This window comes from Canis aureus, chromosome 26 (assembly GCF_053574225.1).
Source record: "Canis aureus isolate CA01 chromosome 26, VMU_Caureus_v.1.0, whole genome shotgun sequence".
Lineage (NCBI taxonomy): Eukaryota > Metazoa > Chordata > Mammalia > Carnivora > Canidae > Canis > Canis aureus.
The window spans coordinates 46,915,148-46,928,733 of NC_135636.1; the positions used below are offsets into that span (position 1 = coordinate 46,915,148).

Genomic DNA, 13,586 nt, shown 5'->3' on the forward strand with positions numbered 1-13,586 from the left:
GCGTGTATTTGTTGTTCAGCCTTTTGACTGCTGTATAGGACTCCACTGTGTGACTCCACCACAATTCCTTTATTCACGGACTTTTGGGTAGTTTCCAGCTTGCTGCTACTATGAATAAAGCTGCTACAAACGTTCACGCACAAGGCTCTGTGTGAATGTGTTTTACCTCTGGGGGGAAAATAGCTGGGAATGAAATTGCTTCGCCCCGTGGTGAGTGTTGCTGACACTCCTAAGAACTGCCTCCAGGTTTTCTAAAGCCCCTCTATCGTTTTGCTTTCACATCTTTGCCAACACTTGCTACTGTCAGTCTTTAATTTTACCCATTCTAGTGGATGTGAAATGGTATCCGTCGTGACCTCAATTTGCATTTCCCTATTGACCAATGATGTTAAGCAATTTTTCATGTGCTTGTTTGCCATTCATACATATTCTTTGGTGAAATGCCTATTTAAATCATTTGCCAATATTTTAGTGGAATGTCTTTTTTATCCAACTTACCAATCATTTCTTTGTCATGGTTCATTGTTTTACGTCCTATCCAACAAATCTTCGCCTAGCCCAAGGCTAAAAAAAAATATTTTCTCCTATTTTTTTCTATAAATTTTATATTGATAGATCTGACATTTAGATGTATGATCTATTTCACTTTAATTTTTGTGTATGCAATGGGGCAAGGATTGAAGTTCAGTTTTGCACATAAATATCCAGTTGTCCCAGCACCATATGTTGGAAGGTGATTCACTTTCCATTGAACTGCCTCTGCACAAAAGCTAGTGAAAGCCTCCAGGTAGATGGGCTCACCAGCAGTAGCTAGAAGTAGGAGACAGTGATGAGATGATCCTAAAATAATGACAGAAGTGTTTAATATACATGTTTTAGAACCCTACTCCACAGTCGTTTAAGGTGGTGATAAAGATCTATGTTTATTGATGATAAAAAGATACTTAATAGGGATCCCTGGGTGGCGCAGCGGTTTGGCGCCTGCCTTTGGCCCGGGGCGTGATCCTGGAGACCTGGGATCGAGTCCCACGTCAGGCTCCCGGTGCATGGAGCCTGCTTCTCCCTCTGCCTGTGTCTCTGCCTCTCTGTCTCTCTCTGTGTGACTATCATGAATAAATAAATAAAATCTTAAAAAAAAAAAAAGATACTTAATAAACCAATGAAAAATGTATCACTTAATAAAGTGATGAAAAATTTATCACGTAATAAAGTGATGAAAAACCGTATTACAAAACAGAATAGATAGGAAGATCTCACGTTTCTAAATAGAGTAGGAGACAATACGAAACACAAAGACAGGGCAGTCGGAGGAGTGCGTGACTCTTGATCTCAGGGTCGTGAGTGCAAGTCCCATGTTGGGTATAGAAATTACTTAAGTTTAAAAAAAGAAGAGAGAAACAGAAACACAAAGACAGACCAATAAAAGATCTATTCCAAAAGTTCATCATGGTCATCTCTGGGTGGTGAATTAAATATGATTAATATTTTTTTGCAATTTTCTGAAGTTTTTCAATGCGTGTAAGGGATATTTTCATAATAAAAAGCCTTTTCTAAAAAAAAAAAAAGAAAAGAAAAAGCCTTTTCTATTTTGAAAGAGTGTCATGGGTGGAAAGAGACAGAAATGAGGGTGAGCAATAAGTTGCTGCTCCAGATCTGAGGGGCTAAGTCATCCCGTTTATTACTAGAAAATCTTACTGGGTCTCACCATCATGTGAATAGCACGGAGAGAACTTCACTATAGCTCCAGACAATGCACCCATTATCTGCAAAAATACATGCTGACGTGTATAATTCTTAGATCCGAGGACACTAAAGTCGAACACATGGCGATGAAAACTGCTGAGAAACATACAAATAATGGTAGAAATTAGTAGTCAAGCTATTTCAAATTAGTTTTATTCAGAGACGGTTGTTTATAGCCATAAGGCAGCATCAAGCTACTGTCTACAGAATCTTGAATCTTGGAGTGACTCCTAATTACCCATAATTGGATTTTCTGCCTTGCAGATTATCGGCAGTGGCTCTGGAATTGGCCCATTCATCCCAGAGGCTCTCCAGCTGAGTGGGATCACGTAGCCCAGCATCCATCCAGAAGAGTTTAAAACTGATTCAAAAAAAGAACAAGTTAAAGGAATCGGGGATGGATTAACATAGAAACGAGATGCCTAGGAGATTTCTAAATTACTGCCTGCAGATTTTTGATAGTGAAGTTATTAACCGGCCAGGCAACAAAAAGGAATAAATAAACTTAAGTTAAAATTAGAAAGATTTCACTTTGGCCACAGGATATGCTTTCTTAAGGACATGATTACATCCATTCACCAAACACTGTGGGGCTCAGGCCACGTCCGCAGTTCTTTAAAGATGACCAATCGGGTCTCAGATTCTAAGGGGGATCTGTGGGGTCAATTCCCTGGATTATTGAAAAAAGAACCGGACTTCAACAATCAGGCTCCAAAATCTTAACCAAGTATCAAAGATCAAAATCATCACTGATTCCAATTAACACTTCCTGGAAAATCCAATATCACCTGGCCACTGCCCATTTTCCTTCAGTGTCTTCTATTCTATAACGTGCTGCAGGAAGGAAATACATCCGAATGGGCAATGTCCATAGCAAGTGTGATACTCCCTTTAGGTTTCCTTCAGCGTGAGAAATAGCCCTCCCGGCCTTCACAGCGCTGGCAGTCATAGAAACCTCCCCACATCCTCTGCATCATCACCCTTTCCTACAGGTGCTCGTGTTGCTGACTGAGCACAGAGAGCAACAGAAAGAGGAGGAAGGAGACAGGGTCGCGGGGAGAGAGGAGTGGGATGGACCAAGTTCTGCAGGTTTGGCTTTGTGGGGGTAACAATTTCTGAAAACCGTATGCAAGTTTGACTTAAGAAAGTAATTTCAGGGGTGCATGGGTGGCTCTGTTGGCTAGGCGTCTGCCTTTGGCTCAGGTCATGATTGTAGGGTCCTGGGATCCAGCTCCGCGTGGGGCTCCCTGCTCGGTGGGGAGTCTGCTTCTCCCTCTGGCTCTGCTCTTCCCCACAACTCACGTGCTTGTGCTCTCTCTCTCTCTCTCTCAAATAAATAAAATATTTTTTTTAAAAAAAGAAAGTTACTTCAAGGGTACCTGGGTGGCTCAGTTGTTAGGCCTCTGACTCCTGATTTTGGTTCAGGTCATGATCTCAGGATTCTGAGATTGAGCCCCAGGTCAGGCTCCACACTTCCCCTGGAGCCTGCTTAATATTCTCTCTCTCCCTCTGCCTGTCCCCACTGCTCAGACATCCACTTTGTTCTCTCTCTCGCTCTCTCTCTCCTTAAAAAAAAAAAAAAGAGGAAAGAAAAGAAAAAGAAAAAAGGAAAGTAACTTCACACCAAGTCCAGGTTCTCAAAAGGAAAACCCCCTTTTCTCCCACCCAGATACTGGCTGTTTCAAGGTTTCTTAGGTGAAGACTTCTTTTGGGTCACAAATGTCTACCTTCAAAGATTGTCTCGGAATAAAAACTGAGTGAGCCATTAAACTGCACTACTCAACTTACCTTAACCCCTGAAGCAAGTTTTCCTACATAATTTTCATGAGCTGGTAAGCCAGGAGGAAATGGAGGTAATGTTAGCCCATCATCATCATAACAGCTAATAATTACACAACATTCCCTGTGGAGTGAGAGAAAACCAGGTGCTTCTATATATTTCACCTCATTTTATCCTCACTCCAACCTACGAAGTAGGTTACTAGTATCTTTTCTTTTATGGTCAGGGAACTGGAGCTCGGAGAGGTTAAGCCAGCAGTTCAGGGTAGCACAGCAGTACAGTCAGGGTTTGGACTCTCTTCACCCTGCCCCTAACCTGGGCTGTTAGTCACCAGCTGTCTTGCATGCTCTATACCCGAGAGAAGCAGACTGAACCCCAATAGCAGTCAGTGACCTCATCGCAACATGCTTTCTGAGGTTTGATGTCTTCTTTTTGCTTCTACATTTGGTTAACCTAAACAGAGCTCTTCATAAAGCCATGTTTGATCAGGATAAAGGAGCAGGGAAGCCATCTAGACAAAGCATCGTGCAGCTTCGAAGCAGGGCGTGCCCCCTGCAGCCTGCCTCCAGCCACCACCATGGCCTTCCCAGTGGAAGGTTTTCAGATTTCTCTGCTAGCTCACTGTGGGAGTTTGACATGGCCCACCTGCCAGCAGAGATGAGACTTTTGTGCTTCAAGAAAAAAGAAAAAAAAAAAAAAAAAAAAACTAGGGAGAAGGCTGGTCATCTTTATGGGACACATTCCATCAATTCAGAGTCACACATGGCATAAATCATCAAGAAATTACTTTTGGCTCAAGAAAAACTTTCCAGTTAGACAAGAAACCAATTCAACAACACTTCCAGCATCTAGCAGGTCAGCATTACAACCCCCACCAGCAAAGTGGTGTTCGTATTAATTATTATAACACTAGAAATTTTTGTTGTTGTTCAGAGGGATTAAGTAATTTATCTGTACCTGTGGGGATTTGAACCCAAGTCTGTCTGAGAGCACAGCCCAGGCTGCCAACCACTCTTCTGCACCAAGGATCAGCATGCATTTTCTGTAAAATGCCATATAGATAATATTCTCAGCTTTGTGAGCCATGAGGGCTCGGCTGCAACTTCTCAGCTCTGCTTTTGCAGCACAAAACCAGCCACAGACAGTAAGTGAACAAATGGGTGTGGTTGGGTGCCAATAAAACTTTATCACAAAAAAACAGGTTACCAGCCAGATTTGGCCCAAGGGCCAAGTCTGCCAATCCTTGTTCTGTTCTTTCATGGAGAAGAAAAGATTTGAGCTGAGTCTGATAAGGCTCATGCATCTGCTGAGGCTGGATGACAAAGTACCATAGACTGAGGGGGTTTAGATCACAGAGATTTATTTCCTCACAGTTTAGGGGGCTCATAATCCGATATGGAGGTGTGGGCAGGATTGAGATGGGCTGAGAGGGTCGGACGGCTCTCTCCTTGGCTCATGGATGGCCATCTTTTCCTTGTGTCTTCCCACGGCCCGCTCACTGTGTCTGTGAGCCACCACCTCGTCTTATAGGGACACCAGTCACAGGAGTCATTTAACAACCTCTTTTTATCTTAATTACCTTGTTCAAGAGCCTGTCTCAAATATAGTCACATTCTGAGATGCTGTGGGGGTTAGGACTTCAATATATGGATTGGGGGGACACAATTCAGCCCCTCACAAATGGAACAGATTTCAACAGGCAAAGAGTGGAAGGAAAGAAAAGGAAAGAAAAGCATGCGGGCTTGTGTCTGTGTAAGTTGGCCAAAATTTTATTGGGTGGGCAGGGATCTTTCTCTGAAGAAGTGATATATTTCAGTTGAAGCTGCTTAAGAATACCATAAAGCAATCAAACCAATAAAACAAAGAGTATTTATTGGCTCACAGAATTGAGAAGTCCAGGCCTAGGTCTAGCTTCAGGTATGGCTTGATGTAGGTGCTTAATCAATGTCACCCACAGAAGATCATATAAGTGGAAACATGCTTTTATTTATTCAACAAACATGTATTAAATTTCCTTTTCCCACCAGCCCTCTTTACACTAAGCATTCCCCCAATGAATAAGGCCCTTAAGGCCCAGTCCAGGAACACCTGTATGGCTCAGTCAGTTAAGAATCTGCCTTCAGGGGATCCCTGGGTGGCGCAGCGGTTTGGCGCCTGCCTTTGGCCCAGGGCGCGATCCTGGAGACCCGGGATCGAATCCCACGTCGGGCTCCCGGTGCATGGAGCCTGCTTCTCCCTCTGCCTGTGTCTCAGCCTCTCTCCTCTCTCTGTGTGACTATCATAAATAAATAAAAATTTAAAAAAAAGAGGCAGGAGTGATTGTGGTGTCAGATAACACCAAGTGAAAACTGAAGAGTCCACTGAATGCAGCAGTAAGAGGTGCCCAGAGTCCATTTTCAGATAAGTCCAGTTGGAGAGGTGGGAATTTGAGAGTGCTTGGATCTGAGAGGAAGTAGATGAGGTTACAGAGAAACACGTGGCAAGTCTTTGAAGACCATACTAGAGAGGAAGCAATGTGAAAATTTGGGGAGGGTCACCTGGCCTCAGTCAAAATAGCATGCTACTCTTGATCTCAGGGTCTTGAATTCAAGCTCCATGTTAGGTGTAGAGCTTACTTAAACAAACAAACAAACAAACAAAAAAAAAAAAAAAAAAAGAATCTGCCTTCAGAAAAAAAAAATAAAAATAAAATAAATAAAATAATAATAATAAAAAAAAGAATCTGCCTTTGGTTTAGGTCATGATCCCCAGGGTCCTGGGATGGAGGCCTGCATCAAGCTCCCTGCTCAATGGAGAGTCTGCTTCTCCCTCTGCCCCTCACCCTGCTCATTCTAATAAATAAATAAATAAATAAATAAATAAATAAATAAATAAATAAATCAAGCAAGCAAGCAAGCAAGCAAGCCCAGGCCCATAGGTACCACCACAGGCTGTCCTGTGAGTGAGGATAAAACCCACACAGAAGAAAACAGTGCTGAGAAAAGGAGAACAGGGGAGCTCGAATGGCACTGATGATGTACCTGCATCAAGCCATACCTGACGCTACCATACTCCTAAATTTTTCAATTCCACGAGCCAATAATTTCCATTGATCTTCTTTGCTGCATTGCTGGTGTACTCAGACTATTTCAACTCAAATATCCCTTCTTCAGAGAAAGCGATGCTGACCATCCACAAGACTCGATCTTCTTTATACCCACCTATAAGCCCCAGTGCTCTACCTTCATGGCACTTATCACACCTGCAAGTAGATCATGTCACTGATTTCCTTAACAACTGCCTCCCCTGGGAGCTCTTTGTTGGCACATAGTGGGTGCTCCAGCAAGTTATTTTTTTAATACTCTTTTCAAAGGAGTTTTAGGTTCACAGCAGAATTAAGCAGAAAGTACAGAGAGTTCCCACCTACCCCCAACACCCCCCCACACACACACACAGCATCCCAGCTATCAACATCCCACACCAGAGTGGTCCGTTCGTTATGATCAATGAACCTACACGGTTATATCGGCATTACCGAAAGTCCCCAAGTTACATTGGGGTGCACTCCTGGTGGTGTGGATTCTGTGGGTTGTGACAACTGTCCAATGATGTGTGTCCAATGTGAGTGTCACACAGACTAGTTCTACTGCCTTGACCATCCTCTGAGCTCCACCTATTCATTTTTCTCCCTCTCCCCAAGCCCTGGTAAAATCTATTTTCTTAAATAAGAAAACTAATTTTTTTTCATGCCCCTGCTCATCTGAGTTTCTGGTTTCTGTCCTGACCCTTTCTTTCAGCCTTCAGGGTGGTTCCTCCCGGGTTATCAGTCCGTGCCTAGAACAGGACTGGCTCTCAGGTGAGTGGGCAGGAGCGCAGGACACTCGACAGCAGCTGGGGGAGATGACCTCGAAGCTTCCAGGCTTCTGCCCTCTGCAGCCTCCGTTCCACTTTTAAACTAGCTGCGTCTTGTCCTGAGTGCCAAAATGCATCTGGAATGAGGCATGATCCTCCCACTTCCAACAGATTCACTTAGTGTAATGTCACAGGTAAATGTATCAAAACCCAGTAGATGTTCTATTTATGGTAATTGGTCTGAAATGTTACCAACGCGTCTCAAAATATAGGTGTTGTCTTGAGCATGTGACGAGAGGGTTGACGTAGGCTTCTTTTCCCTTCTTCATCTTGGACCCCCTCCCAGAACAAAAGGCTCCCAACAATTAACGATTCTCTGTTTTCTTGGTTTATTTCAAGTGGAAGTTACCGCGAGCCTCAAGGTTCAGGTCTCCACATCGGATCTCTCTAACGCAACATCTGTAGTATTTATCATTGCCAATGTTCAAGAAAAGAATACAGCCTGCCCCTGGAGCCTCTGAAAAACACTCACTCTTCCATATTCTCACCTGCCTGCTAGGTTTCCTGACAAAGACAGATTGGAGGTGGGTGGTAGTACACTGCCAAAGGTGATGATGAGTTTGCTTCGATAGCAACTGATTTGGGAATAAGGAGCGGTGGTGCTGATTCTCCAACATCCACTTCCTGGAAAAGTCATAAATCCCCATCCATGGCTCTACTTGGCCTTTCCCTCATGCCCAGTCCTCATCAGGTCTCCTGCCTCAAGCCATGCCCCTTCCCATCTCATGACCCAAAACCTAGAAGGACTGGATGCTCAGAGGGGGGCTGGTACCTCAAGCTCTGCGACCTGACACAAAAGGCCTTCCCAAGGATCCAGTGAGAGAGGGAAGTGCCAGGGCTTGGGGCTCCCCATATAGAAAGCAACATTCACTAAACACATGCCTATCAGGCATGCTCTACTGGATGGATGCTGGGGACAAGGGGGTGTGAGGGAAGAGGAAAAGATGGCAGTCCATGTCCTCATGATGCTAAAAATTGAGTCAAGAGACAAATGGTGATCATACAAAATGTACAACAATGTTGTAGAATGTCCAATTATGACCCATAATACAAAGAAGTATGTGGTCCTGAGTGTGGATGACAGCAGGGATGGGTCCAGTCAGGGAAGGCTTCCCTGGGGAATCACAGGTCTCCAGGAGTCACTTCCTCAATGCACTCAGGTCTTGCTCAAAAGTTGTGGGGATGCCTCGGTGGCTCAGTGGGTGAAGCATCTGCCTTTGGCTCTGGTCATGATCCCGGGGTCCTGGGATCAAGCCTCATGTTGGGCCCCCTGCTCATCGGGAGTCTGCTTGTCCCTCTGCCCTTCTCCGTGGCTCATGTTCTCACTCTCTCTCTCAAATAAATAAATAAAATCTTTTTAAAGAATTATTTAAACATTTTTAAAATTTAAAGAAAAAGAAAGTTGTGTCCTCAGAAAAGAAGCGCTGGACCCCTTGAAGATCCACCTCTTCTTACTGTCTTCACTTGGCCTTGGCTTCCCCACTTCAGTGATGACCCCTCAAAATTACACTGCACACCCACCGACCTCTCTTTGCTAAGAGAATATAAGCCCCATTGTCTTCTCTTTCCTTTTTTTTTTTTAAGATTTTATTTATTTATTCATGAGAGACACAGGCAGAGGGAGAAGCAGGCTCCATGCAGGAAGCCCGATGTGGGACTCGATCCCGGGTCTCTAGGATCATGCCCTGGGCCAAAGGCAGATGCTCAACTGCTGAGCCACCCAGGTGCCCCGCATTGCCTTCTCTTTGTTCTACCAGCAGCACCTAGAACCGTGCCCGGCACGTAGTAGGTACTCAACAGATATTTGCCTAATGAATGAATTCAGTTGGGCTGATTTCTGAAGGACCAACCGGTGGCCACAGCAGGAAGGGACAGGGGAACGAGACCCAGGCAGTGCAACCAGCGTCACTACTGCTCAAGGGACCAGCACCCAAGCGAGGGCTGAGCCTGGACCACTGAGGGTGAGGAGCCAGGAGGCCAGGCTGCCGAGGCAGGGGTGACGTGGTCTGGCACTGCTCAAAGCTGTAATCTGCCAGAGTTTTCATCATTCCGCTAAAGGGGAAAGAGAGCTCATGAAATGTTCCTGCTGGGAGGGACGTTGGAAGGGTGGTTAAAATATGACCAGATTTGCCCCGAGAAAAGGGCACCCTGGCTGTGGATTAGAGTCCGGCCAGGAGGCCAGGGCACAGCGGACGGGAGGGGAGCAGCTGGGTGTGCAGGAGCGGTGGTGGACAGAAGTCAGGGGGCCACATATGTCTGGCCATCAGATCCACAGGACACGATAAAGGGCTGCTTACGAAAAGTGAGTCGGGAAGGGACGGCAGGGAACCTTCCCTGGGTTTCATGCATGGAGCACAAGCCCCAACCCAGCAGCGAGGCCCTCACCTCCCGACGGCCAAGGGCAAGCAGGGCTTCTTGGAGACCCTGGCTTACATTTTTGTACCCTGACCCCCAAACCCACCACCTTACGGAGAGGTGCTACAGCCACCCTATCCACCTGAGCGTGGTGTTCTTGTCCCACCAAACGTAAGGCTGAGGATTCTTAGCATCTTCTTCACTGGACTCATAATTCTTTTGCTTTTCCCCGTCGCTGACCTAAACCAGACAGTAAAACACCAGGGAGGGGCCGCTCCTCAACCCACCGGGGGAGGGCAAGGTCGCCTACAACACAGTTACATCTCCAGGACCCATCATAAAATTACGATCTCATTCATATTTTATGTCCTATCGACCCCCTAGCCGGCTACTTTAATCCACCTTTGAAACCCACAGAGAGCCCGCGTGGTATTGAATATACACGGCTTCCGTACATTTTCAAAATACAGGGTGCCTCTGGTCAGTAGTAAAATTGCCAGGAGAAAATCTTTGTTATCAAACTTAGCATGAGGGGAGAGTATCAACCAGCAGCAAACGCACTGGTGCATGAGTGTGTGTGTGTGTGTGTGTGTGTGTGTGGGCGTGCGGGTATGCACACACACACAGGCACACACGTGTGGCTCGATGGGAGGAGAGAGAAAATACCAATGAAGTGGGGAAGGCACCTGCTCGCAGACACACACACACACACACACACACGTATGCACTCTTGAATCTACCACGGAGGCAGCTCGAGCCTTCAGTGGCTTCCCATGGTCACCTGTCAACGTTGTGTTAATGACGGAGCACGCCACTTCGCTCCGACGCACATAAACAAAGCCCAGAGCTGCTAATAGGTTTGAAAGGACACTATGGATTGCTCAGAACAAAACCCAGAACCTCTCCGATGTCGGGGACACAACAGCGGTGGCAAGTCGTTGATTCCAGACCAAGGCCAGGAGTCACAGGAGCCACTGATAGGAAATCGGCGCGGGATAACACGGTCGCTGCCGCATGGCACGTCCAGAGCAGCTCCCTTTGTGCTGCTCCCTGAAGGCAGGTGCTGGGGTCAAGGGCCGAGGAGGAATTCCAGTCTCCCGGGTCTGGCCACCAATCTAAAGCATGCATCCAGCCCTGCTCTGCACACAGGTAGCTTCATCCCAACAACTGCAGGCCGTGAGCCACTTCCCGACCCTACGACAGGCCCGTGGAAAACTGTTAGCCCCTGAGCATCCGCTGGTTAGATAATATTGCCTCATCTCTGCTTCCCGGTTGGGTTCCGTTTCTGGCTCTGCTGATTACTGTGTGATGTCAGGAAAGTCACCTAACCTCTCTGAGCCTCGGTGTTTTCGTCTGCAAAACAGGACTAAGAGCTCATTACCCCCCACCCACCCACCCAACACACACACACACCCCGATTCCAGAATTGTCTGCACAGGTTAAATGCAATAATGCATGGGAAGTGGTTAGCAGAGTAAGCAGCTCAGACGTTGTTAATCTACCACCCATTTAGTACAGCTTAATGTCAGTCTCCTAAACTCTTGACAAATATTAACTGATTCCATCTTCAAAACAACTCTGTGAGGCTGACACTTATTTTCTCTGTTTTGTGGATTAGGAAACAGAGGCATCGAGACGATGCCGGTCGTCAACGGTGGCCCATCGCTCAAACCCACGCCTGGCTCTGGAACCTGTGAGCTTCACCGCCGCACTTAGCAATCAAGAAATGTTCATTATTCTCGTTATTCTAATCCCTCATTCTAAGCATCTCCAAATCCAGCTGATTTTCCTTCCTTTTACACATTTCACTCAGCTCTACTTTTCCCGTCCAGTGTCACCACCCTAGAAAATTCTGGGTCCTTCTGCTCCAATCCACCCTGCACATCGCTACAAAATCAACTCTCCTAAAATGTTCCTTTCTGCCTCCCCTCTTGCAGAACGCAGCCCATGCTCCCCTGGGTCCTTCCTCAGCTGGACCAATCCCACCTGTCTCGTGCCACCCAGTGCACGAACCCTCGCCTCTGGTCACCTGGTCCGTCCACCCCGGGGCCATACAGGCTTCTCCGACTCTTCCTGCCTCCCCTCTGCTCACACTGGCACTTTCACAGAAATGCCTCCGCTGTGCCTTTCAGGACTCTGCACATCTTTTAGCCATCCTCTACTGTCCACAGCCCGAACCTGAGTGTGAGTCTCAGGAGGCCACAGACGGTGTGAACTATAACAAAGAAGGTGATAGGAGAGGTATCAGAAGGATAAATCTGGAAGAATTCTGAATAGACAGAGAGAGAGAGAAGCAAGGAAGCTTATTTAACAGTATCTCCTTCTTTGATTAAAAATAACAACACAGCAGTCTCAAGCTGATGTCAAACGAATCAAATGCAACCCACAGATGTGTCTTTCTTGCCTTCATAATTTTTTTAAAAACAGAGGATTCACCTGAAAATTCAGATTTCTAGCTTCTCTTTAAACATGAGAAGGTTTAGGCGTCTTCGACTCCCATTCTCCCAGGGCCTCCTATGTCAGAGCTGATCTGTCAGCAGCTGGCCATTCACCCTCCAGTTGGCCACAGTCCCCACCACTCCCGATTACTCAACACTGAGGGAGGGCAGGATGTCATTTATCATTACGCTTACACTCTTTCTTTCCTTGCAGTGGAAAGCTACGTCCTATAACTAAGGTCCGTCATAAGAAGAAAGAGCACACATAGACTAAGATGGAACACACATTTCAAGACCAAAAAAAGAGACATATGCTTTTGATGTGGAAACAAAGAATATTCTTACATCTTTAATATGCACACCCACTATCCGACTGACTCTCTGTGTACCCACCTGGCATTGCAGGCATTTGAAGTCGTGACCCCAGGTGTAGGTATATCCTTCCCAGGACTCGTACCTTCCTGCCAAGCCTTATGCTGCTTGCTTCTGGAAGATGGGGAAAGGTCATTCTCAAAACCATCACAAACAAAGACTGCCCCCAAAGGCTGGGTCCAATGCCCTGAATCTTTTCCTAACTTGCTTCTGCTTCCAAGATATATCCTCACCTTTGGATATCTGATTGCTCACTGGGCAGGAAATCATATAAATCCCTTCCAAATAAGGTATGAATGCCTGATGATGGTTTCACACAGTCTACCTTCAGGTTACAATTTAACAGGTGCCTACAGTACTTGAAGCTAGTGGTTATAAATGGGCTTCCTGAGGCCTTACGCTCCTCTCAGGCGCTGGTGTGGGAAATGGGTTATGCGTAATGAGGCAGAGGGAAGACCAGATAACTCACCAGACCAGCTCCAATTTCCCCTGCATTATTTAATGAGGTTCTGTGTAAGATGCCATTGGAGGTGGACTAATTCTATCACTTTTAAGGAAAAAGATGTCTAAGTTTTAAAAAGCAACAATGAAAAAATAAAGTAATAAAATAAAATATAAAGCAACGATGTAGCCGTTATGGTTTTGGTGTCAAGCAAAGGAAACCCACTCCGACTGAGCTTACAGTAAGTATGATGGCCCAAGGGGAGCGGGGGCACTCACAGGATCTGTGGGAGCACAGACTTGAGAGCAGGCAGGAATGCACAGGCAGGCAGCAGGAAGGAAAGCAACCATACTGAAGCCCGACAGCTCGGACCCTAACCTATAGGCACTGCTGTTGGAAGGACCGGCTTCCGTGGGGCCCTCTCCTTCTTTGATTGACCTGAAATTCTAAGTCCCAGAAAAGCACGTCCAGTGAACCCAGGACTTCTCAAGGGCGACACGGTTGACATTTGGGGCTGGATAACTGTTGTGGAGGCCATCCTGTGCACTGTGCGATGTTGAGCAGC

General features: G+C 46.2%; 2 long non-coding RNA genes across 2 annotated transcripts; one reads left to right on the top strand and one right to left on the bottom strand.

Annotated features, from left to right (window-relative positions):
- Positions 1 to 1,907: 1,907 nt before the first annotated feature.
- On the bottom strand, positions 1,908 to 12,801 carry LOC144298556 (uncharacterized). Its single transcript, XR_013365489.1, has 3 exons — positions 12,601 to 12,801; positions 4,481 to 4,565; positions 1,908 to 2,104 (listed from the first exon to the last, which is right to left on the bottom strand). It is a non-coding gene; the product is annotated as an uncharacterized LOC144298556 (long non-coding RNA).
- Positions 9,591 to 13,155, top strand: LOC144298557 (uncharacterized). Its single transcript, XR_013365490.1, has 3 exons — positions 9,591 to 9,716; positions 11,388 to 11,462; positions 12,422 to 13,155. It is a non-coding gene; the product is annotated as an uncharacterized LOC144298557 (long non-coding RNA).
- The last annotated feature ends 431 nt before the right edge of the window (positions 13,156 to 13,586 follow it).